The sequence below is a fragment of the Strigops habroptila genome, chromosome 3 (genome assembly GCF_004027225.2).
Source record: "Strigops habroptila isolate Jane chromosome 3, bStrHab1.2.pri, whole genome shotgun sequence".
NCBI classification, from domain to species: Eukaryota; Metazoa; Chordata; class Aves; order Psittaciformes; family Psittacidae; genus Strigops; species Strigops habroptila.
In genome coordinates this window covers 30,329,727-30,357,725 of record NC_044279.2, presented here as the reverse complement: position 1 = coordinate 30,357,725, position 27,999 = coordinate 30,329,727, and the positions used below count along the sequence as shown (strand labels likewise).

Here is a 27,999-nt window from a genome sequence, read left to right as displayed (position 1 = left end):
AAACAATGACCCAACCACACTGCCTGTTGCCATCATTAGGAGCTGACTTACTCGGCTGGCATTTGAGAAAGCAAAGGAGACTTGGTGTCTGCACTCGAGAGCTCACACAGGGAGCTCACCATCACAACACGGATAAATTCTGCTCAGGTTTCTCCTATCTTCCATGAGTAGGGCACAGAGCAGCCCAGATGTACCGTCTTCTGCCTACAGATATAGACAATAATGTCAGTCCTCCATTAGGTGGCAGATTGACCCTGAGAGAGGATGAGGCAGGTGCTTCTCTGAACTTGGAGTTGAGGGGAGAAGAGAGTGGAGGAGTGGGACAGGCAATTATTGAAGCAAAACACGGCAATGGGATTGGGAAGATACCAAATAAATAGTACCTTTGGGGTTTTGTTAGAGACAGAGGAAAGGCAAGAAGGAAAGAAAGTGTATTTAAAGGCATTAAGGTTGGAATTACATGTTATAATTTTATATACGTAAAAGAGAAATTAAAAGTATTCACCATGATATTAACATGAAGAGAAAGAAAAATAATTTTACAGCAGTGTTGAAAGCCACAATCTGGAAGAAGTTAATGGGAAAAAAATAGACCCTGCACCAGCCTACTGGTTTGCACATGAATATTTGCAACAGCTCTGCCCCCTTCTACACTGAATTCACAGTGCAGATTATTTCAGCATAGGTTTCACCTTTAAACAAGGGCTACAAGAGCATTACAGACATTTCACAGGAAGAAACAAGGAAAAGGTAAAAAACCAATGTTGCAGTAATTAGGGAATATTTAAAGGCACTAAGGCCTGAAGGTTTTAGGCACACTGTGGGTCCACTGCAGATCCATCACAAGGCAAACTCCAGAAAATCTGAATACACAGATTTCAGCACAGACTGCTGTGACTGTCACCTCCCTGACCTCTCACTCTGAAGTATAAATCATGCGTATCCTCCTCCTCCTCATACAGCTTTTACTTTAGTCAATTCTATCACCAGCTGGACATAAAAGCCTTATCAAAAGATGAGCCAGTGGGGAAGAAGATGGGCCTGGCTGAACAGAGAGCTCTGGCTGGAACTGATTAAGAAAGGAGAGTTTATAACCTTTGGAAGAAGGGATAGGCCATTCAGGAGGACCACAAGGATATCATGAGGTTATACATGGAGAAAATGAAAAGGGCCAAAGCCATCTAGAACTTAATCTGGCTACTGCTGTAAAAGACAATAAAAAAATGTTTCTATAAATACTTGAGCGACGAAACAAGTCTCCATCCTTTGTTGGATGTGGTAGAAAACATAGTGACAAAGGCTGGGGAAAAGGCTGATGTACTTATTGCCACCTTTGCCTCACTCTTTAATACTAAGACAAGTTGCTCTCCAGGTACCCAGCCCTCTGAGCTGGAAGACAGGGACAGTGAGCAGAATGAAGCCCCCATAATCCAAGGGGAAACGGTTAACAACCTGCTACACTACTGAGTCACATAGAAGTCTATGGGTCGTGATTGGACCTACCTAAGTTTACTGAGGGAGATGGCAGAAGTGCTCACTGAGCCACTTTCCACCATTTATGAGCAGTCCTGGCTAACCAGAGAGGTCCCAGTGACCGGAAATTAGCAAATGTGACCCCTTCTACAAAAAGGGCTGGAAGGAGGATCCAGAGAACTACAGGCCTATCACTCTGACCTCGGTGCTGGAGAAGGTTATGGAGCAGATCATCCTGAGTGCCATAATGTAGCATGTACCAGACAACCAGGCGATGGGGCCCAGTCAGCATGGGTTTATGAACAGCAGGTCCTGCTTGACTGACCTGATCTCCTTCCAAGACAAGGTGACCTGGCTCTAGTGGATGAGAGAAAGGCTGTGGATGTTGTTTACCTAGACTTCAGTAAAGCCTTTGACACCTTTTCCCATGGCATTCTCCTGGAGAAACTGACTGCTGATAGCTCACATGGGCATACTCTTCACTGGGTAAAAAACTGGCTGGATGACCAGGACCAAAGAGTGGTCGTGAATGGAGCTAAATCCAGTTGATGGCTGGTCACAAGTGGTGTTCCCCAGGTCTCAGTACTGGGGCCAGTTCTGTTTAATATCTTCATCAATGATCTGGACAAGGCAATTGAGTGCACCCTCAGTAAGTTTGAGATCACACCAATTTGGGCAGAGTGTTGACCTACTGAGGGAAGGAAGGCTCTTCAGAGGGATCTGGACAGGCTAGATCAGTGGTCTGAGGCCAACTGTATGAGGTCCAACAAGGCAAAGTGCCGGGTCCTGCAGTTAGGTCATAACAACCCCATGCAATGTTACAGGCCTGGGGAAGAGTGGCTGGAAAGCTGCTCGGTGTAAAAGGACCTGGGGATGCTGAACATGAACCAGCTTGTTCCTGGGTGACCAAGAAGACAACAGCATCCTGGCCTGTATCAGAAATAGTGTGGGCAGGGCAGTGATCATCCCCTTGTACTTGGCACTGGTGAGGCCACACCTTGACTCCTGTGTTCAGTTGAGCGTATTCAAACAAGGGCAGTGAAGCTGGTGAAGGGTCTGGAGCACAAGTCCTTTGAGGAGCAGCTGAGGAAACTGGGGCTGTTTAGCCTAAAGAAAAGGAGGCTGAGGGGAGACCTTATCACTCTCTACATCTACCTGAAAGGAGGTTGTAGCGAGGTAGGTGTTGGTCTCTTCTCCCAAGTAACAAGTGAGAGGATGAGAGCAAATGGCCTCAGGGGAGGTTTAGATTGGATATTAGGAAAAATCTCTTCACTGAAAAGGTTGTCAAGCCTTGAAATAAGCTGTCCAGGGAAGTAGTGGAGTCACCATCCCTGGAGGTATTTAAAAGATGTGTAGATGTGGCACTTAGGGACATGGTTTAGTGGTGGACTTGGTCATGCTACAATAAGGGTTGGAATTGATGATCTTAAAGTCTTTTCCAACCTAAAAGATTCTATGATTCTGTAACAGTAAGCATTTTTAGTTCAGAGCAGGAATAGTGCCTTGGATTAAACCACTGGAAGAAAATAGGAGATTCCAGCATTGTATCTATCATTACTTCCTCTGTAGTCTACTGTTAACCACAACCACCACATTCATTCCATTTATTAGTATATTTTCCTTCTTATTTTAATTTAACTGGCTACGTGATTTTAGCCAGTTTTACTGACATGGACTATTAAACCTCATCTGTCTAAAAACACAAGTGGATAGACCCCATGTTGTTACGTCATTTTAGTGAGACAGCTTCAAATAACAGATACAATGTACCAAAATCCATATTTTTAGAATTAATCCCTCATTTTGCTTGCATATTCAACCAAATCTGCCACTGGTTTCATCTGAACTTGGCTTGATTAAAACTCTTAAGATTTGTTCTATAATCTGTATTGCAGCTGATTCTGTTAAATCTCTGTTCCCCAGCCATTTCCCTGTATCTGCATTCTCAAGGAGACAAAAAAGAAGAAAAAAAAATGAAGGGCCTATTTTTACGTTTATCCAAATGTGGAAAATTTTTCTGCTATTATGATGTTAAAGGATTAATAGGGCTTTTTAATTCAATGTATTTTTTATTTTAATGTATCAAAAATAAACCCCTGCAGCTTAATTTTCCCAATAAATCTTGTACTTCTAAGAGTTTTAAAACACCCTTATCAAACTGAAACCTTCTAAATGATACATGCTAACCTACATTCCCATGCTTTTGCCCTTTCATTTGAAATGTATTTTATATGTTAAGAATATTTTCAATTTTCCATTTATAAGAATCAGAGAAGGCACCACTAAAATAACATAATTCTAGGTGCAATTCAAAAAAGCTGCAATAGGACAAAGCTAATAACTACAGCCTGAGTGAGCTTTTTTATACAAATCATTAATTCAAACCTTTAGGGTAAAAAAAGCTCATTTATTCATCAAGGAGTTAATCCAGTTTGTTCCCTAACTGGGAAATAGCTTTCCCTGCATTTTTTTGTACATGTATGCTATTCATTAATGACACAAAAAAAATTTTACCCAGGACTTCGTATCTATTATGTAAGTAAACATTACACTTTGATGTAAGAATTTACATTGTTCACAGAGTCATTTGAATTTCACATTCACATTACCACCAAGGAGATAAAAGAAACTTCTTTTATACTGTCATGTTTCCAACTGTTTTCTTTGGCTTGTTACAACTAATTTATCCTTTAAATCAAGATCTCAAATGCAAACTGCACACACTGTCAGAATAGTGGGTTTTGGGGTTTTTTTTGCTGTTTGAATTAAGCTCAGTGTAGTTCTGCACAGTTGCACCAGTGGATGAGGAGAAACTTTTTCCCATTCAACGTACTCTTTGAAATAGTCTATTTTCTCATTATATGAACACTATTCTAAGTACATACAATATCCTCCCACAAAATTAATAAATACTGAAATAAAAAAAAAAAAGTATTCTTCAAGGTAAAAGAAAAAACAGCACTGAAAGAGGGAAACATATTACAAAATCCCAAACAAAAAAACTTTCTGAAATTCTGCTGATAGTGCTGCAAAAGAACTTTACTGCATAACTTGTAATCCAGACTGTATGTTGGTAAATAGCAACCGATAAATATATTATTTTATCCACACTAGAGAATGACTACATTTAATCATTCAAAAATAAAATCAACTTATTAATACATATACATACATAAGACTTGTATCACATAATGAAGTATCCAAAGAAACATTTGCTTTTTACAATAATACATCATAAGGCACACATTAACAAGACAGCATGACTTCACTAATAAGTTCACAACTGAACTCTTATTCTCATGAAAAAACACTTTTTTAATAATTATGCATCCGTTTCATTCCCAAACTACCTTTTTTCTTTTTCTTAAGCCAGGTTATTTGCTAAATTTCTAAACATCCACAAAAAATGAAAACCAAATTTCTCTCCAATAATATGGGTACACTCAACAGTAATTTCTTGCAGCACATTAGAAATTATTTCAGTAAATTCTGCCAGTTCTAATTTTTGCACAGTTGTAACATCTAATATGTATTTTACCATGCAAATGCAGTACAAAATATGAGCATTTCAGAAGAAAAAATTTCAAGAAACTATAAAAATTAAGGCAAGACATTAAAAAAGTTAAAATAAATAATATTCCTAATTAGCTTTACTTCGAACACTTGCCTATGCTTTATAGTTTTTATAAATTATCTTTCTCTGAGGCAACTTTCAGTCAATCAGTGATAGTTAGAATAACAGCGTATCAAGGCAGCTTGTCAGTCAGACACCTCTCCTTTGCACATCTTGAAATATTGATCCTTCAAAGAAAATACAACGGACTGCTCACTGGACTTTCAAGCAACACCTGCAGGTGATACAGCCATATTAGCATAATACTGCTCTGGATTTCAACACAAAAAGAATGCAAAATTGCTATAAATCAACATTAAAAGCTAAAACGATTTTCTTAGCCATGCTAATTTAAATTGAGAGAGATGCTGTTGTCCAAGGATTTTTAATTTTACATTAAATTGCCTTACTGCTTATACACCAGAGAAACCATAATATAACTAAGACCAGAAAGTACTCTTTAATCTTTGATATAAAATTGAATTTTGCTGGTTTTTCAATTTATCCAGAGACTTAGCATCACTTTAAACTGTGCTTTGTTGTATTCATTTTAATCAAATGTTATTTTAATTGGGTCTGCAAGGACATGTAGAAACTACTGCACCATTAGGAAGAAACTAATTTTTGATCTCCTGTTCTTACATCTCTGAAACCAGCCTGGTTTTGAGTCTCACCTTTAACTTCCCTTCAGGCATTATTCCCTAGGGTTCCACAGCTTCAATCCCCAATTCAGATTTGCTTAAAAGAACAATGTATCTCAAAGCAGTATCTCTGGAAAGCAAGACTTGTCAAAATGGGAATGTCTTACCAAATTTTCCATATGGTGTATGGGAAGAAGTTGAAGCCTAAAGTAGGGATCCCAGGAAATGCCTCACCAGGCACATGAACAGAGCAAAAGGAAAAGGCAGCTCTACTCAGCATGTAGTTTCGTGATGTTCATTCGTAAGTGTTGTCACTGTGTGCATATACTAGAAAACTGGAGTGCGTCCTTACAAAAGGGAGCAAGAAATCAGGGCAGGACCTCAGACAACCAGTTGCCAATGTACCACATCTCTCCTTCCCGCACTCTGATCTCTCCTAAGCATCCTTCCTTCTTAAAGACAGATAGATGCTGCCTTTTATTCCTTCCTAAAAAACTATAAGCTAGCCAGGCAACACCAGACTGGTGAAAGAGCTGTTCTCCATACTGCTGAGAAAGTAGCTATCTGTGAAGGAGGGTGACAGGAAATAAAGTCCATCGAGGGAAAAAAAATCTCAGTCAGACTTTGTATTCAAAGAACTATCAACATCATGCTGAAGTAGAGGCTTTGAGATATGGCTTTTCTTACTGTCAGAACAATAAAATGCTAAGTTAATAATAGCCTCTCATGAAGGACAGTTACAACAGCTGAGATTGGCTGATATTACCAGGTAGCAGCCCTGCTTCCTTTCTTCCTTAGCAGGCACATGACTCAAACTGCTTCACTGCAAATATTTGGTAAAGTAGTTCAACATTTTCTGGCCTAAACTACAAGTTAAATCCATAACCATACTCCACAACTACATTGGGCTCAATTTGCCCAGACAAGTGAAACTAATAGTTTCACTCCTCATCAGAGTAAAATTTAAAGTAGCAAACCAACTTTCACTGTAAGTTCATGAAAAGAATGTTTTTCATATCAAGACATATTAAACTTCCCAAGGATGGGGGTTTTTGTTGTTTGGGGGTTTTGTTTTGGGGTTTTTTGTGGGTTTGTTTTTGGTTTTCTATCATTCAAGATCCTGGAGCAAACATTCTGCACTACATTTTAGATGAAATTAGATCAAGTTCATGAAAGGGGTTATGTCACACTGGTTGCCTGAGCAGCACTCACGAGACAACAGCAACCAAGGAAACCCTTACAAGCTTCCTTTTCCAGAAGGAAAAAAGCAGAAAATAGGCATTAACACATTTAGGACTTGTCAGTAGGACATAGAAATACTTTTCCTGTAACCTTGAATGGCAGAAAAGGGAGAGTCTATGTCTCCTTTAAAATTCACATCTTAAAGTGTTTTATTTTTCTTGCATTTGAACCAAGAGTGGAACACAAAAGCAACCAACCTGTTTGCACTCATCATTTAGTTTGAAATGTTACAGGTTTTCACACTGCATCATAGGGATCTCTGCATTCACACTCATGTCTCATTTTTGACTTCGTAATTCATTCTGTAACAGGAGCTGGTTGCCGTAAAAAGGACTCACCTGGAAACATCCACCACAAAATGGTGGAGAAGGTAAACATGAAGACAGACCTTTTACTCACTCTTCTTTAATCTTGATAGTGCGTTCCCAGCATTAGGCTGGGTCCAACAAATTACATGTATTTTCACATATAATGCTTGCTGCTGGGTAGTTGTCAGGTAAGATAACAGCATTTCTGCTTAATTAAACTACATTCCTTTTTTCCACAACGGCTGACAATCGGCTATTTTTAACATCGCAAGATTTATTCATATCAGCATATGCTGGGAAGAGTGTGATATACCTTTTCTTTAATATTAAAACCCAGAATTTCCAGACATAAAGCCAACAGTTGGCATGACTGAGACACTCTGAACTTCACACATATGCTTTCTCACATGTTTAATCAGAGAAAGTTTACCTAAGTCACTGCACTGGTTTAGCAAAGATACTGAATGTCACGGGAAAACCAGAAAGGGGAAGGAAAGATTTAAAAAGATTTAAAAAGGGCAGAAGTATATTTAAAATATTGTTTTCTACAAAATGAACCATTTCTAATGGATATGGGTCAAGGAACCTGCACCAAAAAATTTAACCAGTGAAATCTGAGAAAAATACAATTAAACCTGAACTAACTTGAATGCCTGGTAGAAATCAAGTTAGCCACACAATTGTCTTTGCTACTATAAAAAGTATTAAGGGCTAGGTTAGATAAGTAGTTTTCTCTTTTTGCCAGCAATCACCGTAGTCTCTTGATCATCAAAGTACTTTAATAGTGGGTACATTTCAGTCCTTAATCTTCCATGTATCTGAAACAACTGCAGGTATGAAAAAAGGAGGTTTATGGAGACTAGAACAAGCACATTTCCTCTTTGTTTTAGTGGGTAGAGTCACAGAATTATACAGCTAACTAATTTCCACAAATTAAAATACAACCTGGCTGAGGTGAGGGGTCCCTCGAGTTCTCTCCAACATTGCTTCTCATTTGAATTAAAAAGTTGGTACTTTATTCACGGGTGGACCTTCACACTAAGCTTGCTCTGATTTAAAGACAAATAGCTGTCAAGAAGATATGGAGAAGTCCTGAGCTCTTCTCTTCCTCACTGTAAGTTCCTGCCCTCTCTCCTTGCATGTAAGAACTGTAGTATTCCCAGTGAGCTACATCAGTTCATTGATCCAAAAGAAAACAAACCTACGCAAGAAAAGATTAGGTTCTGACATGACACAGATTTCCCAAAAGGAACTACCTCTTTTGGATGTCAGCCTGAAGTTAAACGAAGTAAAACATCATGTGAAAATGTACCCGCAGCCCAAGTCTTCATGGATCTGAGCTGGGTGAATGCCACACTGAAGTATTCCCATTGCTAAGTTGACTCTGTCCCACTCTACTGCAGCACTGGTGACGAATACTCTGCAAGGCCAAGGAAAATTGAGTAATACTCTGCAAGGCCAAGGAAAATTACTTCAGAGCAGAGCCAAACACCTAAAAAGAGGTATTCATGCACAGTTGGTTTTCTTAAAAATAAGAATTTAAAGAAAAAAAAAAAAAAGGCAAAGGAAGATCCTAGTGTCTCTGACTCCATTTGACTCAATAAACTGAAAGTCAACAACATCCATCAAGATTTTTCACATCTCTACAAAGTCCATAAAAGTTAAAATACGTTATCTAAAGGCAACCTCCCAAATACAGACCCTTCTTTCACTGACACATTTCACAAGATGACAGATGCATTCGTAAATTTCATTGCACACTTCCATTAAAAAAATGGCATCGACGTTTCATGTTTACTACCTTTATGATTCAAAACATGTCCTTGTATTTTTTCCTATGATTTGCAGCATTGTTTCTAGTGTAGTCTGTTAAGATATGTGATTTTTTTAATTCTGAATAGAAGCACTATATTCTGCAAACTCCGTAAGTCATGTAAAAAGGACTGTCAAACCTCTATCGTATTTCCCTGACTTTTATATCCAACATTTTACACTAATTTATTCACAGAAGATTTGATTTATTGTGAACAAAATAGTTCAAAAAAGTGTGGGCAACTACCACACATCAATGTGTACAGTCTCCTGCAAAATAATTCTAACATAGTACCATCTTTCACATGTATTTACCAGGATGCATTTTATAAATAGCGTAAATTCTATAGTTGAGGGCTTCTATTTCTAAAGATAGGAAAACCAGTTGTACACATAAGTTACATAATTACTTAAATTAAATAATTAGCAATATACATACACACATGAAAACAATATTTAGTCTGCTCTGTGACAAATTAGAACTGTATTTCTCAACTTAATCAGAACCTGTTGCTTTGATGAGTACTCTTTTAAAAAAAGCAGCACCCTGACTGCGCAGTTCCTGTGCTCACTTGCATCTCAAACACATCTGGCACTACAGAGCTTTTCCGTTTGCACACCAGTTTGCAAATGATACACAAATCATTAAGTTATCTAGAAGTCAAAGCAGCTATTAAAAAGGAAACTGAAAAGTCATATTTAAGGTATTTCTGGAAAAGGGGTGCAGTCAAAGGCAAGTACTTGACAGAATATTTGCTAGGCTATTATAATACCCTAGAATATGACACAGAGGGAGAATTAACCCAAGATTCTCCAGCAAAACTCATCAAGCTATATCAGAATTTTAAAGCTGCTTTTGTTAAATCATAGAATGGTTTGGGTTGGGAGGGACCTTAAAGACAACTTTGTTCCAACCCCCTGCCATGTACAGGTACACCTTCACTAGACCAGGCTGCTCAAAGCCCAGTCCATCTTGGCCTTGAACATTTCTAGGGATGGGGCATCCACAGTTTCTTTGGGCAACCTGTGCCATTGCCTCATCACTCTCCTAGTAAAGAATTTTTCCCTAATATCTAATCTAAATCTCCCCTCTCTCAGTTTCAAATCCTTTGTCAGTCACTACATGCCCTTGTAAAAAGTCCTCTCCAGATTTTTTGTAGGCCCACTTAAGGTATTGGAAGGCTGCTCTAAGGTGTCTCTGAAGCCTTCTCTTCTCCACGTTGAACAAGCCCAACTCTCTCAGCCTGCCTTCCTCAGTTAAACTCAGTGCCATGTTAAAGAAAAGCTCATAGGGAAATAAAGATTCATGAGAGGGTCTGGCCACTGATTTAATTTCAACTGTTGGTCTATTTTTCGGAAGAGAAATTCTCAAAGCGCTGTCAACCCAGTAAAATCAGAGAAATACTGCTTCTGACATGAGTGCTGGCCAAGAGGCTTCTCAGTGTGCAGGTTATTACAGACAGGAGATTTTAAAAACGCGTTATATTAATCTAAGAGTCTAATGTGACATTCTGTCAAAAATAACCAGATACTGGTTTTGTTCAAAGCTTCCTAGCCTTGTCTGACAGCACCCTGACTGAGCAGTTCACCGCCTCTGCTTCTTGCCCAGGCCATGCACTGACACTTTTCAGGCTGTGTCGAAGATTCTCTCTCTCTTCAGCATGCTGCTGTCTTCAACAGATTTCATTCTTACCTGTGTTAGTGAGCACATACATGCAAGCTACCGTTTTTTCAAACCTGTAGGAATGATTTATTTTTTGTGGGGTTTCTGAGCGGAAAGATGTTTTTGAGTGGAAAGGCACTTAGCTCTGTTCAGCTTTCTCACAACAGCAGCAGCTAAGTCTAACAGCATCAAGAAGTTTTATCTGATGGCAATAAATAACTATTTTGTACGCTAAAGGTAGTCAGGTACTTTAAACACGAAGGAAGCACCAACAGCAGTACTAACAACCATAGAGGGATCTCGATAGGCACAAGAACTTCCGCAGGAAGTTTTCTACTAAACCAGTTGCAGCTTTAAAGATGCTCTACTCAGAAATTCATAATTAATTTACATGCGATCTTACTGAATACGGAATGCAATGAAAAACACATTAACCCTTCTTGATGAAAGAAAGTATACTTTCTGCACAGAGGTGAATGCACTCCTCTGGTAGTGAGAGTAGGCAGAACCTTTCCTTTCGCCACTTGACTGAGATGGGCTGCTGCAGTAGGTAGGCACAAAAGGGACTTTCTACTGTTCCCAGAGAGCCTGTCCATCCTTTTTCCAGGCTGTCATGACTTGCTTTAAAAGAAGGACAAAACAAGACATGGATAAAAGCATTTTGTGAGTAATCCGCATATTCAATTTTTATTGTATTTTGCCAGGCAGAATATTTAATTTCTTCTGTCATTTTGCCACAAGATTAGGTCAGTAATTTACTTACAAAACTGTAGTATAAATTTTAACATGAGAAGGATATACCCATTTCAAAACAACTTTTTCTTTTTTAATTCATGGCTGCTTTGGTGGCATTTCAAAACCAATGAATGAAAAACCTGACAGATGATTGGATGACACTGGTTTTCAAAGTAGTGTTTTTGCTTTCTGTTTTGTTAAATGTTTTGCTAAACATTTGACAGTTTTCTTGCAGAAATGTGTTTCCTGAATAACACTTTACAGAAATTCAACAAAAAGGATTTATACTCCAAAGTTGTAAAAGCCAAAACCACATGAACTGTAATTATTTGAGAAACTAAGTGGCCATCAACATTTGTCTATCCAGTCTTTGTTGTTTTGTTCTAGCACTGTACACTGCCATTATCTGTTCTTCCAGCACTATTAAAAGGCTTTACAAACTGCTGATACTCAGTCTTCTAACTCTTCAGTGAAGCCAGAGAGCTTTACAACACATTACCGGACCACATCACATATCAGAAGACACTTAGCTACTGCAAAAGAGGGCTCCTGATGCCAGACAGATGATATTAGTGAGCTATTACAGTACTTCTATCTGCTAATTTTTAGAAGGCCCATGAAAGTTCACGAATCCCAAAACAAAACCACAAGGCTCCGTGGAATAAATATGAGATTACATATTCTTCAGCATGCATTAATTAACAATGTTTCTGCTTTGGATTCCACAAATCCTATACAGATTAATCAATTAATAAAAACTTGAAAATGTTGATGCTCCATAGATGGTTTTCCAAATGCAATAGTTTTTCAATTTCACAAAGGACTTAAAAGGGTTGCAAAAAAAGGCATAACTGGAGACTTTTCATATCACAAATTTTAGATTTCACCTTTTGCAGTGGGAATGCAATCCCTGGCGTTTAATTAGAAGTCTGAAACCACCTGCTACATTTTACTATTCTAATACTGATCCCAACTGAATGCAAAGTGGTACTGTAAGCATTTTTTCTCTTCTGATGATAGTGCCCACATAGTCCAGTCTAACACTTTACTGATCGTGTTATATATATATAAATCGTGTTGAGATTTTAGCTCAGCCCTGTTAAAAACTGAGGTTATTCTTCCTGCTTCTGCCTAGCAAGCTTAAAAATAGAGAACTGAGTTTTGGCCCTAGGCTTACACATGCTAGACTAGGTTCCACAAACCCACCTGACAAAACCAGAACGACTATCTGTAACTCATCATCAAGTTATACTGGCTTCTGGTGCACCACTATAGGTCTGTGACGAATTTAATTTTCATCACTAGCATACTACGGGTTCTGTAAAGTTACAGACAAATGTCCTCTTCTAGCTAGTGCAATTAACAAGATTGAAACAGGTAAATATCAAATGAGTGATTTATCTGACTCTCATAGGAAGGCAATACCCATCGGCAGAGAGAGAGTCAGGCAGGGTGATAGGCTGTAAAATCTTCTGCTGGCTCAGCTGTTTTAAGAACACCCATCTGTCTACATGCTACCTTGCGAAGTCACTATGCTAGAAAGCAAACTACACCAACAGAGGATGGTGCTCTCCTTCAGCCATTTCCTGTTGTGGATGAATGGTGAAGAATTATGGTATCATAAAAAGCAATGGCTTCATAACTGCTGTTTAGTGATAACGTCCAAATAAAGGTCAAGTCTATTTGCTGTACGAAACGTCACACAGTGTGTCACAGAAAGCTTTTGATATTTTACTACAGCCACCTTGCTTTCAAATTAAGTTTAAAAAAACATAGACATGTTTGTATGGATCTTCCAACCCATGTAGGCTTGTACAGATGAAAAAAAAAAAGCTTGACAAAAATCAACTAGAAAAGTAAATCAAATAATCTAAATCTAATTCCATCAGTTCTCATATACCACTACAAATGCAATCATATCACAGACACCCAAGGATAACGAATGATGTCCTAACTTAATAATGTCAATAGAAATTCTGGTGCTAAGTTCAATTAGACACGATTGCATCCAAGGAGGTTTCTCAAATCAAATAAGGTTATTATCTGGTTGAGAACAAGCTCCAAAGGAGCTACAGAGTCTGGTACAAAGTGGTTGCCTCCTAGAAACAAAACGGAGATTACACTGTACTAATGTGCTCTCCATGAGAGGAGTACAGGTCAAGTAATCTGCCTTCCTGAGGTCTGTGAGAAGAAAGCAAGGTGAAACAGAGCACCCAAGAGCAAAGCTGCTTGTGCAAACCGCACCTTGCAGGCTCCACAGAGAAGCTACTGCCAGACACAACATGTCACAGGCAGTTAATTGTACTGAACAGACAAGGAAGGTAACTGAATGCATGACAGATATAAATGCTGACATCTGTCAAGGTACAAATGCCCATACCACCTATTGCCCTTACAGTCTGTCTGTATCCTAAGCCTGCGTTCTCTGTAACCTTTCTCTCATATGCACACTCCTCTGTGGTACACATCACTTCTTGAAGGTTCCCTGCAGCCCTGAGGCAAGATGTATAGCCTACAGCAGAGACCTCCACTGAACAACAGGTGTAGAAGAAAAGCTGGAGCTTTGTATGAAGAGATGATGTGCGGCAGCTGCAAGAAGAATCATGAGTGCAGGAACATTTGTTGTTATGATCTGCAACACAGTATTTGTGGTATTTTTTATTTGTGTTTTTCCAGGGAAGAAAAACTTGCTCTTGACTGGTTAGGTCATTCATCGCTGGATGCTATGCAGCTCATGGATATTCAATAGCTTGACAATGAACAACCTGAGAATATCAAATAGTAGATGCACAAGCCACAAGAGCCTACTTGAACACCTTGGACCAAAACCAGAAACAACAGACACAGGCTTCCCAGCACTGAACACCATAAGGACATGAGCACTTAGCTCCAGAGAATTCACACTGTTGGTCTGGGCATCTACATTCCTTATTACATTCAACACAAGAGACAGATGTTTGTGCACAGTATTCACAACAACTAGTAATCTCTGTGAGGAAATGACTATGACAGCCAACAAAAACTACTGAAAAAAATTCTTTCCTGAGAGTTCAAAGTACTGTTATGTCAGCATGAAACCAGAAATCAGAGCTGAAAACTTGTGTTCAGTCATGAGACCATACTGTGACTTCAAGTATGGAAGAAGGATGCAGCAATGCTTTGCACAGTAGTGCGGTAATTCAACTATGGAGTAGGAAGAAACCTGTATGCTAGGGTTTTTTCCCAGTTCAGGTTTAAGCTAGCAAAGGGCCATAATCATGAGACCCTCAGGAGTCTGTATTACTCTGAAGCTGGGTCATTATGGAATTAAGAAAAAAATAACTGTTTCTATGGAGTATATACAGCAAAGAAGTAATAGCAGTACGCTATCTTCCAAAATCTAGGTATCTTCTTGTGTAGGGCTGCCCTCTAATAGGAATCCAATACTCTGACATGCTAGTTGCTGTTTTGTGGAAGCTATTTCTGATCCTTAAGAGTGCTAAGTTCCACTTGGTAAAGAGTAGGCCCTGCTACAGCATGCTTGTGAGAAGAATAAAACTAAGCAACCTCCTTGGACCTTTAAGTAAAACAGTTACTTCAATGAAAAATACCTTTATTCAGTTTGATATGGCACAATAAACATTCAGAGGTTTAAGGAAGTCTGTTTGTGGCTTTTCCCCTTTTAAATACTAAAGTAAAGCTCTTTGTATCAAAATGTAATTAAATCCTCTCCAACTTCATCAGCTCCTCCTAAGACACAGCTTTAAATTAATGAATGGGTCTCACTTCAGTTTCAAAATGCATTATCTAAATGTTGCAGTAATGCTGGGAAAACACAAGGGTGGCAATGACTGTTTCAGTGAGTATAATACATTTGGTTGTGGTAAGCCTTTAATATGATTGTTTAAATAGAACCTATGGATCAAACACCCTTCCCAGTTTTACTTCCTGCTAATCAGTACTCCTGCAACTTCCCACAGGTACGCGACAGCAGTCTGAAGAATCAAGCTCTCAAAATCCTTTTCATAACTTACTTTTGGGATACCAGTGAACAAGTGTCAAACACTTGAAAGGACTCCTCTGGTTTGAAAACGAACAGGTGTGGATCCAGCTTCCTTATAGTTTAGGCATGAGTTACCACTTTTCTCCATCAATGCCAAAAAATGAGTCAAACAAAATGCCTCATCAGCTTTTCTAAAATTGTGTTAATTTTCAACTGACTAAACAAAGCATACTTCTGTAGTGAGTAAATTAATTTTACAAAAGCTTTGTCTTAAAAAGCTTGCTTAAAAAGCTAAAAACTGATAGCAGCAGACATGTGAAAACGTTGAGAATCACAATCATATTTCAGACCAGATACTGTTTTGGGGAAACTGTGTAAGGAAAGAAACAAGACTCAATTGTTAACGCAGAAAAATAACTCTTTTATGGTTCCCATTAAATCCCACAACCACTCTTAACATCTGCAGGCTGAAGGAATATTTTATGTCTTCCCAGTGTATCAACTAATTGAATTCATGAACATTTAGTTAACCAAAAATCCAAAGCGCTGCATCTAAAATGCTTATACTTTTTCACATTCCTTAACCATCTCACTGTTCTGGAAAAGGTCCCAAAGATCTTTACTCTTTCAACAGCAAATCCTGTGCTAGCTGAATCAATGAGACATGGAGAAAAACAGGGGGAGGGAGGGGGGAAGTTAAAGTATACTGTAAGAAACTTAATCCATTTACTTTGCACGAACTGAAGTTGCGTGATTCTCCTGGACTCTGCAAACAGTCCAAGGCAACTAATACTGTCCTTTAAGTACGTGACTAATTTGGAAGAATGGTTGCTCTATGTTATTCCATATCACCATTCAAGACAGGGCTCTAATTTCCTGAGTTTAACAACTGCTTGAAAGATATTAAATGGGTAGAAGCATGCTACCTTTCTGCAGTCTGCTGTTCTAGATGTGAAGGAGCTTCAATACCTTCAAAACGTGCATGGCCTTAAAGCCTTCATTTCACATAGAGGACTGGAGAAACTTGTCTGGACAAACTTAAACTAGTAGAAGAGATGATAGTCAGTGATAGGTTATTTAAAAAATACCTACAGGGTTTAAATCTTCCTTGCAACATTTTTCTCTTTTCTCTGGCTGGAAAACATCCATTCCTGCCAGCCAAACATCCATTTTCCTTTCAAGTACTTCCTGAGAATTTTAATTGCCCAGTAAATTGCCAACAAAACCTTCAAGTTGCAGATCAGCCCCCAGAGACTCCAAAGGGAACAGCCCGTAATACTTCATTCATCTTTCCACAGTGAGTGGGGAGGGCAGAGTTGCTGTATAGGCCTCCAGCCATAAAGATCAATTTTTGACTGGATGAAGTTCACTGAGCTGAATACAGCCATATGCAGGAGGCAGCAGTTCTCATCAAACACAATCTCAAGTTCCACTGGAGTAATGCTTTTGAGAACTGGGATAGTTATTCAGCTAATTAGTGGATCTAGCTACACATAAGCACTGCAATTCCAATTCGAAAATGTTTTGTATTTGAAAATGTGTTTCTTAGACAATTTAAACTTCTACAGCTATTTAGCCTCTCTTACACAGTTGTTGCATTCTTGGCAGGTCCTCCAAATTGACTATGTACCAGATATTTGAAGTTGGCAAGGTTCAGATGATGACACAGCATAAGAAACACAGTGGAGGTGAGCATTAAGTTACTGAATTTTTTTTTAGTGAAACACCTTTATATTCTCTGTTTCAAACTTCAAAATAAGCAGTTTTCCATAATAAAGCAAGAGGACTCAGAAGGACACAAGACAGGAAATATCAAGATTAAAGTAATAGAGTAATTTCTTATTAAAGAAAATGCCAAATAACTGCAGTAAATATCCTAAAAATGCTGACATCATTTCACAATACTGTAAACTCTGTACCTCACGCAGTTCTGGAAACTCTGTTATGTGTCAGAAAAATGTAAACTGAGGTAACACTGAATTGCAGTGATGCCCTGTGTGGCATGAATAATCTAATTAATTTTTGTTGTTTGGAAACAACTGCTTTAAAAAAATGTTTACACTCGAATACAGGCTGTTAATCACTCATGACACATTATATTATTAATATTTTAGTATTTTTTATATTGTCAATTCAGAAAAATCAAGATCTGTAAACACTAGAAACTCAGGCCTGTTAAGGGTGTTGGAATACATTAGCACAAAGGGCTAACCTTCATTAAAAATGAAGTAATGCAGTTAAAGATAAGCTTCTTGCATACAAATTCATACTGAAGACATTACTTCAATAGCTCAACTATTAGTTCTTACTTCCACCCCCCCCTGGATCCTCAATTTATTTTCTACTGCTTTTCCCACTTCACGGAGATGTTTCTCCCATTAAGTGCACTGTAACCTTTCCATCTACTTTAGCATGTTCTAGCAACACAGCAGCTAGAAAAGCACAGGAAAAATAGAGTAGCAGATGTGCAGCAGACATTAAAAGATTTGTAAAGAGGATATATTATTTGGACAAAACAATGAAAATGAAAAATATTTTGGAAGCTCCAATGTATGTAGATTCCCCCGATCTTTAAGTTCTCTATCATTTTTAAAAATACTGAAATATATGTACAGTTGTAGGATTAAAGAGAACAGAGATCAAGATGGGGTCTCAAGTCATAGCCTCAAAAAAAGTATCATTTACCCTAAAAATTATGACACTACTGAAAGCTGCATTAAAAAAATATAGTTATTCAACTGCATTTTAATTTATGTTTTACAGTTCAAATCATTATCAAATTCTCACTTAATCTTCCACTCTGACGGACTCACACTAACATAACAGTTACATGACCTTATGGCCCATGAGGACACATTCTGTACAGTGTCTGCTTGGCTTTCTGAGAGTAAAACCAAGCAATGCAACTTAAGTTTGGAAATCATGTTTTTTAATTATACTCCATGAAGTGTTAATTTAAAGAACTTGTTTTCCTATATGGTTTGGATACAAAATGAGATTCCTAAAATACGCTTTTTAAAATATTCACAGAACTCAGAATGAGTATTTCATTAAAAAAAAGCCAAAACAACCAACAACTGGCACCTGTATATTAGAAAAAAGTCTGTCACCTGCTGCTAGGCTTATTTTTAATCTTAATCTTCAACTGATAAGCACCTCTAATTAGTTTCCTTTCCTAAGTACCCTCAGTCAGATTCTTACATTATCATATGCAGCACCACAGAGCAGCCAGGCTTCAAACAAGAGATAGAAAACTGTCTGCTGCAAAGAACACAGAAGTTTGGGGAGACTGTACAAGGAAAGAGAGAAAGGAAGCCTTGCTAGCAAAAAGTTAAATTAAAATCTGGAAATAGAACAATCAGGTTTCTACCAAAAGCAGCAACCAAGGAAAGGGTTGGGATTACTGCTCACAGGACACAATCACAAAACTGCCTAAACAGCTCCTATACCTGCCTGCAGAAAAAAGCTGAACATTAGTTATTTTCTGTGGATGGAAGGCTGGACAGGTATCTGTGTTGTTGGGACTAAATTTCTCATTTTTGTCTTGCAATCATATTTCAGAAAGCAGACTAAGTTAAAAGAACCCTAGTGAAGCTAAAGTGTTATTTTAAAGTTTGATCTGACTTGCTGTCAGAGGCACACATGATATAACCAATGGAGAAGGAGTTCGAGTACACCAACAGCACTCCCTCTGATCACAAAAAGGAGCAAGAGACTAAAGCTACTTCTCCTCTGTCCCTGCTGAGCCTCTTAAATGCAAACAGGCCACAACCCTTATCGGAGAAGAAAAGAGCCACATGGGCAACTGTCCTGAGACGAGGCACCAGCCTCACCCTCCTCTGAAGACAACAGGGGTAGGTGAGGAATTAATTCCGGGCGAGGTACATACAGCATAGTGCTGGGAGCAGTGCAGGTCATGAGGAATAAATACAACTTCCACCTTGTTACTCTTAACACTTCTCCAAGTTTTAAAAGGTTATCTTCAGTTTAGTTCAGGAGCCACTGTGGCTCAGAAAACATGGGTGATCCACACCCTAGTGAACAGACTGATTTTTTTTTCTCTAGAGATAGCACAACAAAATATTGTTCAGGATTTGAAGACTGCAGCAAAGTCATGATTAAAGGCCATTCAATGGAGCAGTTACTATTATTTTCAGCAGTAAATAACCTTCTATCCATTTCATGCCTTCCCTTGGTGTTACTATATGCTACTTATATAGGGGAACTAACTGCCATAGATATTTCTGAGAAGAAAAAGGGAAAGGGGAAGTTAGTTACAACCCACTACTTTCCTTTATTCTTTCCATCTTAAACACAGGTCTAGAATTGTTAGGCCATTATACCCCTAAATTCCTAGTAAAGTCTCCATACATTCTGGATGTCTCTTCATGTACTACCAACTTGTAACACTGATAACATGAACATCTTGCTTCAGAGATGAACATGTAGCTCAATTAATAACGCACAAATGATTCTGCTGTCATAAAGCTTTTGGAATATGATTTCCTTGAAATAAATAGTACAAAATTAAAGTGAAGTGTTACACTGTTATCAGCCACTTCAATATTCACCTGCATTTAGATATCATACATCGCTGTCGCAGAATGCTAGACAAATATTCAGATAATTCGGGGTTATCTATGCTTCTCTGCAAAAGAACATTTGCCTTCAACAGAGGCTGAAGCCCTCCAGATATTAAAATGCACATTTGCTGCCTTTATTACATCCATTACATTTTATTGATGCATAAATCTGCCCAGATTATCCTGTAATATTATGCCTGTTCATTACATTTACTAACTTTTCTGTAATTTATAATAAAACCAAGAAACTGCACCTTTTTTTTTTTTTCCCCTTTTATTATAGACAGTAATAAAAAATAGTGACTTAAAAAACAATTTATCCTTCTCCATGTTGAACTGTTTCTTTTGTCCTTTATATCTTGGTGTAATCCATTCCAGTGGTCTTTTCCTAGCTGATTTTGTAAGCTCATCTTTTTTGCCTCACAGTATCACAAGTTCTTCTGAAATCTCAATTATGTCCTTTGCTTCAGCTTCTTTTTTACTACCTACTCCTGAAAACATGAGCATTAAGCTTACATGCTGGCAAACTATTCCATAAAAAAAATCAGCATTTCCAAGCCTTCCACGTGACAGACCCACGTAAAAAGATGTATTCTGGGATTTCCTTACAAAAGGTCTTGGTAAAATGCTGCAGTCTTTCTCAATAATATGTTTCTTTGCCCATTTCTCCTGTTAACACACTCCATAAAATATTTAGTAGAATTAGACTTTAAACAAGTATAATGCTTCCCAACAGTATCTTAGTGTTTCATAAGGTATTGAGTCAGGGTGATACTTAGGTTTTTGAACATCCCCAATACCAATCCCTAAAGTCACAGCAGGAGAAGAGTTGCAGAAAACACAGTGCCAGACTTCTTCAAAGTGCACTACAAAAAGCCAAGAAGCAGAAGTCACAAGTTACAGCATAGCAAAGCTGAGAGTTAAATAAAAAATTCTCCAAGGAGAGCAGTTAAGGACATACTAAGTTGCCCGAGGAGGCCACAGAATCTCCACCCTTGGAGATTTTTAAAAATGAATGGAACAAAATCCTGAATAATCTGCTCCGACTCTAAAGTTTGCATTGCTTTGAACATGAGGCTGGACTGGATGATTTCCAGGTCCAACAGACAACCTCATAACTATATTATTTCATTATTCTACTAACTGCATAGCTTGAAGAGTCTTTAAAGATCAAACCATCTATAGCTGCCATACAGAGTAGCTGCAGTAAGTAAAAGCATGTGTGTAAGTTTCACCTAAGCTTCCACTGAGGCATCATTATCTTATGGAAGAAAAAGTTATTAACAAAACTATAAAAACCTCACTGCCTTCCAAACTTCAGGAGGACTTCAGTCACAACTGAAAGTTATATGCACTCACATAAAAAAGCCTTCCATTGTAGTTTAAAAATTTTATTTAATGTTGGTTAAGCTTTTGCTTTATTCTGTCAGATTTGTAAGAACAGTTTATGGTAACCTTTACTGTTTCATTATCTCTCCCTTATCGCCCCTCCCTGCTTCTTTATAAAACAAAGATATGCACAAGCTGGTGATAATGTATTAACTGAGAGAAAACTAGATGGAATCTAGTAGTTTTTCTGTAATTAAAGCAGGATCAGTTACAGACAGTACTGTGAACCGTTGGGAAACTCCCAACTGAAAAAAGAAAATAGCATTTGTGTTAAAGAGTGCCTCATCTTGGCTTTTGGTTCTATTTCTATCTAGTGACATACTCGTAACAGAAGATGTTTGCTTGTACCAATTTAAAAGTATGTAACTGACTTCCCCAATGTTTAAAATGGTTTAAATCACTCCACTTACTGAGCCAGAAAAAGAATACTTCCCAAGTTTCAAATAAGTTTTGAGTGGTGAAGTTTTTCAAGCTCAGGAAGGCTTTATTACTACTGGAGCTGGCCCAAGTATTCAATAAGAACATCTGGTATGTGGTTTTCTTTCCTAGTTTGTACACGCAACAACTCCTGAATACAACCACTCCTACAAGCTATCTTTGAAAGACAGAAAAGGTGCAGTCATGGATCTCTGGAAAGCAAAGCTCTGAGATCATCTGAGCATACTGAGATCACGTTGGCATAAACAAACTGAAGAGGCTCCCTCTGAACATCAGGAAACACTTTTTTACCGTGAGGGTGACTGAGCACTGGCACAGGTTGCTCAGGGAAGCTTGGAGCCTCCATCGTGGAGATGTTCAAAAGCCATCTGAACATGTCTTGGGCCACTAGATCTAGGTGGCCCTGCTTGAGCAGGGATGTTGGACCAGATCTCCAGATCTTTCAACCTCAACCATTCTGTGACCCTGTAATGATGCATTTTGTTACCTGAGTCAAAACATTTGGAAGTAAATACAGCTAACTGAAAAGCTATTTTGATGGTGCATATAAATACTTCAATACATAAAGCCAAGGATTACATGTTTTCCTTACATGCTTTCCTTTTTTAGGATATTGAAAAAACGCGTTGCAAGAGAACTAAAAAAGGAACATCTGTAGAAAGAGGTCCATTTAATTTAACCAATTTACATATGAGGAAATCAGAGATTGTAAAGTGAGAAGAAAACCTATACAAAACCCAACATTTTATACGAACAGTATAATTATCCTAGAAACCATACATTTGGGCAAACTTTAATGGAACTAGAGTGGCTGTGGTTCCTGAACAAGTTACAACTGCTTCTGTTTTAAAACTCTGTTTAGCTGCAAATGAATTTATGAAACACATCAGTTTATTATCACTAGATAAAAGTTTTGGGAGGTATTTTTAACATAAATACATTTACGCTTTTCCACAAAAGGAACTAGTAGCGTTCCCTTCCTACAGCTATCCATTCTCCAATCCATTAAAAATATCTCTGATTTTTAGAGGCAATTTCTGTCACTTAAAAATACTTACATTTACATTCTTGAATAAGAAACCATTTTCATCCTCTCTTTGCTGATGTTAAGAAACTATACATTACTGAAATACGCTTCTCTTTTCCAGATGATTTCTCCTATCGGGTTTACTAAGTTTAAACTAGATGATAGACCAGTCCTTTTAGAATGAGGACATTTTTCATGATAAAAGTTTTACAAGGAATAATGTAAACTGCAAAAACTGAACTTCTGTTATTATTATTATAAATAATTCCTCCAATTCCTGACAACTGAAAGTTTTCTTTCTTCAGTCTATCTTATGTAGCACACAGCTATAAGACACTGTGTTAAATCTTTTTCTGTCTTTATTTTTCACCTATGTCAGCAGATCTTTTTATTAGTAAGGACAGTGAGGCTGGAACACAAACAGTTGCTATATAAACAATGTTGACAATAGCTCTGTAGCTGAGCACACCACTTAGAATACTTTCAAACTTGACAATGTTTAAATGACTAGTCTTCCTCTTTTAAATACATACCATTTTTAAAAAAAGCATTATTTTAGGACAACACATTTGAACCAGCCAAAGCAAAAGTGACAATATTGTTTTAAACAAACCTTGAACTGGGGAGACACTGATTTCATGGAGCAACCCTGCCAGCAGCACCTGCTGGGACTGAGACACTCAGAGCAGAACAGAGCAGCTAATGGCTGCTTCGGTGGGTAACAGGAGAGCAGCAGATGTTGTTTATCTTGAATTTTGGAAGGCTTTTGACACTGTGTCCTATAGACACACTGATGAAGTACAGACTACATAAATGGACAGTGAGATGAACTGATATCTGGCTGAACTGCTGGGCTCAAAGGCTTGTGATCAGCATAAACTCAGCTGGAGGAAAGTCCCTGCTGGTGTACTGCAGGGATCAATACTGTGGCCAGTGCAGTTTAATCACTTCATTAACGACCTGGATGATGGGACACAGTGCACCCTCAGCAAGTTTGCTGATGACAGGAACTAGGAGGAGTGGCTGATACACTAGCTGGTTGCACTGGCATTCAGAGGGACCTTGAAAAGCTGTGTAATAAACCAACAAGAATCTCTTGAAGTTCACAAAGGAAATACAAAGTCCTGCGCCTCAGGAAGAATAACCCCAGGCACCAGTACAGGATGGGGGATGACCAGCTGGCAAGCAGCTCTGCAGAAAAGCACTTGGGGGTCCTGGTGGGCTCCAAGTAGACCATAAGCCAGCAGCATATCCTTGTAGCAAGGAAAGCTAATAGCATCTTGGGCTGCATTAGGAAAATTGTTGCCAGAAAGTCAAGGGAGATAGATGATCTTTCCCCTCTGTTCAGCACTGGTGAGACATGTCTGAGTGCTGTGCCCACTTGTGGGCTCCCCAGTATAAACAAAACATAAGCATCCTAGAATGAGTCAGTGAAGGACTGCAAAGATAATTAAGGGATTGGAGCATTTGACATATGTGGTGAGAGTGAAAGAGCTGGGGACTGTAGCCTGGAAAAGAGAAGGCTCAGGGAGATCTTATCAGCATGTATAAATACCTGAGGGGGGCAGGGGTACATGACTTCTCAGAGGTGCCCAGCAACAGGGCAAGAGTCAAAGGGCACAAATTAAAACAGATGAAATCCCATCTAAACGAAGAAAGCACTTTTCTACTGTAAGGGTGGTCAAGCACTTGAACCAGGTGTCCAAACAGCAAGCTGCTCTAGTTGATCATATTTTGAGTGGGGGGGTGTTGGACTGGATGATCTCCAGACACCCTTTGCAACCCCAGGTATTCTATGGTGCTTAGGGTAAGAGACAAAAGGAAGGCAACTAAATCTGAGTAATATGGACTTAATGTTTTCTCTGTACAGACCAAGCCTTCAATAAGATAAAACAGTTCCCTTGCACATCAGTTATCTCCATCTCACTGCACATTATGAAGGCAAGTTGTTTATTAGACTCCGAAAAAACTTCATTCTGCTGCTACAACAAAACAAATTTTTTCTCTCCCATGCATTTGCTGATGCCCAAGTATGTAGATCTAACCAGGATGAGAACTACCTAACATAGAGAGTAAGACAATGTATGTTTTCACCAGCCAAGTAAATCATTTTATTACAATGTCAGTTTCTATCAGCAAACTTCCATCACTTTAATGGATTTTTTTGCCTTCCTCCAGGCAGTACTCAAGCACTAAAGCCTGTTTAGCCAAAAAATCATCCTTCTCCTTTCATAATGCCTACTCTCTTGCATCAAAATATTGACAGCTGTGTTTCGGAACTGTAGGAAAAATGAGAGGAACCAAGAGAACATCACAGAGAAAAGCTAGAACATCTCACTCATGAGGAACAGGCACCTGTGCACTGACCCAGTTAGACATTCAAACACTTGTCACTTTGGAGCTGGCTGGTTGTCACTCATCTAAGTAGCCCCAGGGGACCTATTGTATGGTGGAATTCCCTGACAGGAGAACTGGAGCTACGGAGGCAATGAGGGCACAGTGATAGGGTGCCAGGATCCTGGTGAGCCAGAGCAGCAAGCAGCAAAGCCAAAGAACATCAGAGCTTCCTTTACTTGGTTACCATCCAAAAAGCCTTTCAGAGTCTTCAATGGTTATCTTTTTTTCAGAGCAGTCTAGTTTAAAAACCTTACAGTAACAGTCCTCTTTATCCCAAGCTACGTTTAACTCCAGAGTGACTAGCACAAAAGCCATTTCAGAAGATATCCCCAAAAGATTAAAAAATAATAATAAAAAAATTATTATTTTCATGGCAGGAAGAGGATGCACTAAACGTTACTTTTAGTAATGCCACCAGCATGTAATTTGGAGGTCAAAACATTTCAGAGCCCTTCCCCTCCCTTCTCTGTTTTAAACATATTATTGATGCTTTCAGATGCTCTGTCTGCTTGAACACATAAATAAGGGATAAACCACTGTGCAGCTACCCACGCCTACATACTATAAAAGATAGAAAAGGCCTGTTCCAGTAAACTGCAAACAATACTGCATTCAGGACCCCCAAATCAGATTTTTCGTTCAAACAAAATCAGATAGAACACAAATGACTATTCAGCAGCTACTAGTGACTTCAAGTAAGGCTATCTCTGTTCTTATGCTGAAAGATTTATGCAATTCAAACACAAGAGCAGGAAGGGATTGGAGGGGGATTGAAAAAAAGAAAAATCAAAGCTTACTTCAAAACTTCCAAAACAGGCTTTAACCTTAGGACCTATTCCATGAGAGTGAAGAATTCAGAATGTCCCCATCACCACATCTGATCTATGCTAGAAGAAAATCTTCTATTATTTTGTTACAAAAATATGTTGAGTTCCTTCTAAGTCCAGACTCACTTTTTTACTAGTTGACTTGTCCCAACACCTGTTCTCACCAGCAAGGAACACCAGAGATTATTAAACCTACCTTCGATTATGTAAAGCTATGAAATACATTATCTAGAAAAGCAGTTAAAAGTATTTGGTATGAGCCCTTCAGTTAAAAGCTGAGCTGACATTTTAAAAGTTATACTAATCACAAACTCTTACACAAACACGGAAATGCAGGTAAATGCAGAACACGTTACGTGACTACGCTGAGAGTACTTAACAGAAACTGTGTAGACAGATAGAAACTTAACAGATAGAAACTTAATGCCAGTAGGTTTTTCCCCCCCCAGTCAGCATGAGGCTTAAACCATGACAGCAATTAAAATTTAGAGCTTACCTTTGTACAAATAACTTCTGAGCAAGATGGTCTATCTCTTTACCTTCTTTCTTATTCCCTGTATGACAGGTCTTTACGTCACTGCCTTGCCTGAAAAAAAAACCCAGCATAAGCCTGAAATATTTATAGAGGCCAATAAATACATTCACTGTTAAACTACAACAAATACATCAGATATGTCTTGGTATAGCTGCAATGCTAAATTTAGTTAAGTGGAATGGTAGTTTAATAGGAACTGATTTATACATATTGGGTTGAAGAAAGAATAAGAAGCATTAGGAAAAAAAAGCAGCTCATGTTTTGCATTTAGCTCTCCAAAATAACACAGCCGGTCATATCAGATCAAACCAGAATATCCATACAGTTGTCCAGGTTTGCTGTACCATCAGTGAAAAACAGTCAGTGCTTCACAAAGCTTGAGCAAGCTAATAGGAAAACCTAACCACATCTTTCTAACGTTCAGCAGCCCAGCTTAAGGCACATTGGGTAGCTCTGTCTCCTCAGGACTAAATACTTCAGTGCTCTTTGGGATATAGATGCCCAAGCTTGTAAAAAGCCATCTGCTGGAATAGGTCATAGCAGGTGACAGCAAGCCTCTACTGCAGGAAAAGCCTTTGGTCACAGCACTTTCCCAGAGACACACGTGGGATTACAGTTAATTTGTAATCTGTCTGATCTTCCGTTTTCTAAGAGAATATCCTAAATTCTATTTGAGGGATGGGACAAACAGCCCCCTTCCTCTACCTAACACCCACCCCCTCATATTAAAAGCACAGGACAAAGAGAAAACACTGGGAAAGGTTTTGTTTTGAATTCAGCTGCTACCTTCTTCATTTATCCACAATAATTCTGTACCCAGTCCCTCTCTTCTCTTATTCTTTGTTACTTTAACCTATTTTAAACACATCAGGGTTTTGCTGAGAAGAAGGTTGCTTATTTTTCCATGGTAATGTGGAGTTCAACTTTCAAGTGAGCAAGGTTCAAGTAAGATCATGAATTGTGAGAGTGAGCTTCAGAAAGTTTCAACTGAGCATTCCCCTTAAAGTCTTTTATCTTTACAGTACATGTTGCTCACCTGCAAACTCAGCTATGCTTGCCATTATATGCAGTCCTTATTTCAGTGAACTAATGATGAAATAGCAACAGATTAGCAGCACTGCAGCACCTATTATTTTATACACTGTACATAAAAGTATATACATTTTATCTGCTGGAAAGTTCACTGCTTACTCTTAACTGCAAATTAGCACTGTTTGGTAGGGTAAAACAGGACAGATTGCAAAATCTCAGCTTACAACAGTTATACCATAAGATGGGTTTAATTTCCCATCAAATTGATAAAGCAATCATACAATTTACTTCAGTATCCTTTT

The 27,999-nt window shown here is 38.4% G+C and overlaps 1 protein-coding gene across 31 annotated transcripts in view; it reads right to left on the bottom strand.

Annotated features, from left to right (window-relative positions):
• Positions 1-27,999, bottom strand: part of NRCAM (neuronal cell adhesion molecule) — a 154,965-nt gene that overhangs the window by 79,557 nt on the left and 47,409 nt on the right. For all 31 annotated transcript variants that reach the window (XM_030479233.1, XM_030479242.1, XM_030479244.1 and 28 more), the window contains exon 2: positions 26,627-26,716. The gene's annotated coding sequence lies outside the window, so the exon portion shown is untranslated. The remainder of the gene's footprint in view (positions 1-26,626; positions 26,717-27,999) is intronic.